Raw genomic sequence first — 3,049 nt, 5'->3', positions numbered from 1 at the left:
ATGACAAGGGTGGAAAAGGTCTTTGATTATGTAGGCTGCTTTCCCAAGAGATTGAAGTGAAGATGTAGTCAATGGTGGGAAGTCTGGTCCGAGTGCTGGAGAGATCCACAACTCTGCAATATCTTGTGGTCTTGGGCAAAGCTGTTCCCAAACCAAGTAGTGATACAACCCGGCAGTACGTTTTCTACAGTTCACCTGAAGAAGTTGGTAAGAGTCTTTAAATTAATTTCAAATATCCTTGTCTTCTGAGGAAGTAGAAATAATGGTATGCTGGAATTCAGGGACTCATATTATTTCCTTCATCTAAATCCATTCTGTGCTTAAACCCAATAAGGCGGTTTCAATTATGTCAATGTACAAATTGAAAGTTTGGACCATTGTCCTGGTGATTCCAGCTACCATCATCATAATGAGCTGCCCGATGGTACTGCAGACTGCTGTGGTGGTGATCTGGAGGATGAAGAGTACCGCCACCATCTTGCTGGAGGGAGCAATAAGGAGCAGAATCCATCAATTCCTTTCTGAATACTTGAAGTTATTTTCAACATGGCATTCATCTCTAATGGTTAGGGCAGTGCCTCATACTCTGGATCAAATCCAGCTGTAAAAGATAGAATAGTTTATGGGCCATTCTTTGGAAAGTGAACCCAGATGGCATCACATAAAATAATACATTAAAAAAGTATTGTAAGATTAATCTTATTCATTGCTATTTTCCCACCTACAGAACTATAATGCATGTCTGCTAAAGATATGAACATTCTAGCTTTTTAAAATTCACAGGGTTTGTGAGACAAAACTGAGTTATGAAAAGAAGATTCGTGAGGTCACACACGTGACCAGTCATATTTGACCTCTGACCCTAAACAAACATTGTCAGCATAACATAAAAATTTCTCTAGAAAAGCTTCGGAAAAAAATATGACCAAGGTGCCCCATCTCAACTAGTCCAATTTGCTTGCATTTAGCCCATATCCCTCTAAACCTTTCCAATGCATGTACCTGTCCACATATCTTTTAAACTATAGGTTGTTGGTGAGAGGGGAACTGAGGGGCAAGTTTTTCCACTTAGAGAGTGGATGGTATAAAGAACAAGCTGCCAGGGAAAGTATCTGAGGGACAATAACAATATTTGTGTTATTGTAAACAACAGAGTGATTTAGGCCATTTGGAAAAATGGGCTGAAAGATGGCAGATGGAGTTTAATGCTGATAAATGTGAGGTGTTACACCTTGGCAGGACAAATCAAAATAGGACGTACAAGATAAATGGTAGGGAATTGAAGAATACAGTTGAACAGAGGGATCTGGGAATAACCGTGCATAGTTCCTTGAAGGTGGAATCTCATATAGATAGGGTGGTAAAGAAAGCTTTTGGTATGCTAGCCTTTATAAATCAGAGCATTGAGTATAGAAACTGGGATGTAATGTTAAAATTGTACAAGGCATTGGTGAGACCAAATCTGGAGTATGGTGTACAATTTTGGTCGCCCAATTATAGGAAGGATGTCAACAAAATAGAGGAGTACAGAGGAGATTTACTAGAATGTTGCCTGGGTTTCAACAACTAAGTTACAGATAGGTTGAATAAGTTAGGTCTTTATTCTCTGGAGCGCAGAAGGTTAAGGGGGGACTTGATAGAGGTCTTTAAAATGATGAGAGGGATAGACAGAGTTGATGTGATCAAGCTTTACCCTTTGAGAATAGGGAAGATTCAAACAAGAGGACATGACTTCAGAATTAAGGGACAGAAGTTTAGGGGTAACATGAGGGGGAACTTCTTTACTCAGAGAGTGGTAGCGGTGTGGAATGAGCTTCCAGTGGAAGTGGTGGCGGCAGGTTCGTTGGTATCATTTAAAAATAAATTGGATAGGCATATGGATGAGAAGGGAATGGAGGGTTATGGTATGAGTGCAGGCAGGTGGGACTAAGGGAAAAAAGTTGTTTGGCACGGACTTGTAGGGCCGAGATGGCCTGTTTCCGTGCTGTAATTGTTATATGGTTGTATTTCAAAGATACTTGGACAGGTACATGGATAGAAAAGAATTAGAGGGATATGAACCAAACACAAGGCCTATTTTTCTGTGCTGCATGACTCTTTAGAAAGTATTGTTAGCTGGTGCAAAGAAATAGGACATCCAGACAAAATAAATGTAAATGGCAGACGGTAAATGGGGAATACATTTTTTTCTGGTGATTTTTAAAAGACTGTCAGTGAGGAATAAATTACTCTTTTTGGTAGCTCTTACCAGAGGCTTTGTTGGAATGAGCGAGGGAACATTGCAGATGCTCTGGATCTCCTCGGGCAAGACGGCAACTGTCAGTGTGCAAATTGGCCAGGTTAAGCTCATTGGTCCACAGAAGGTCCATGATAGCCAAGATCTGAGAGCATGGGTCCATCAATCTTTAATAAAGAAAAAAGTTTAAAAACAAAATCAACAGTAAAAGAATCTAAATTAAACATTTTTTTAAATTGAAAAATCGCTTTTTGAATGTAAATGTTAGCACTTACATAGACGACTGGTAACTTCTGCTTGACCAAGAAAGCATAGGAGAGTTGAGAAGGAAGGTTACTGGGAGTGGAGATCCTCCGTATCCGTTGGTGAAATAGGAGACAGAGACAGAGGCAAGGGGACAAGAGTCAGTGAATTAGTTTAGTTTAGAGATTCAGCACAAAAACAGGCCCTTTGGCTCACCTAGTCTATACCATACAGCGATCCCCGCACAGTAACACTATCACGCACAGGAGCAATTTATAATTTTTACCGTACCCAATTAACCCACAAACCTGTACGCCTTGAGTGTGGGAGTTAACCGAACATCTCAGAGAAAACCGACACGGGTCACAGGAAGAACAAACAAATTCCATAGAGAGCACCCGTAGTCAGGATCGAACACGGGTCACAGCTACCACACGGTCCTTGACAGATCTGGGTCAGGATCCAGTGGCATGGAGTACAAGACGACTGGGGACCTTTTTCTGCTGCAGCCTTCATCCGCCTTCCCAGCCGTTGTGACACTCCACTAAAGTCAGCCATCATCCTCCGCCT

At 41.3% G+C, this 3,049-nt stretch overlaps 1 long non-coding RNA gene across 1 annotated transcript; it reads right to left on the bottom strand.

Moving 5' to 3' along the window:
* Positions 1 to 496: 496 nt before the first annotated feature.
* On the bottom strand, positions 497 to 2,543 carry LOC116975769. The gene is made up of 3 exons (XR_004412760.1): positions 2,512 to 2,543; positions 2,249 to 2,403; positions 497 to 601 (listed from the first exon to the last, which is right to left on the bottom strand). It is a non-coding gene; the product is annotated as an uncharacterized LOC116975769 (long non-coding RNA).
* Positions 2,544 to 3,049: the final 506 nt, after the last annotated feature.

The sequence above is a fragment of the Amblyraja radiata genome, chromosome 8 (genome assembly GCF_010909765.2).
Source record: "Amblyraja radiata isolate CabotCenter1 chromosome 8, sAmbRad1.1.pri, whole genome shotgun sequence".
Classification (NCBI taxonomy): domain Eukaryota; kingdom Metazoa; phylum Chordata; class Chondrichthyes; order Rajiformes; family Rajidae; genus Amblyraja; species Amblyraja radiata.
This window is presented reverse-complemented; position numbering and strand designations above follow the sequence as displayed.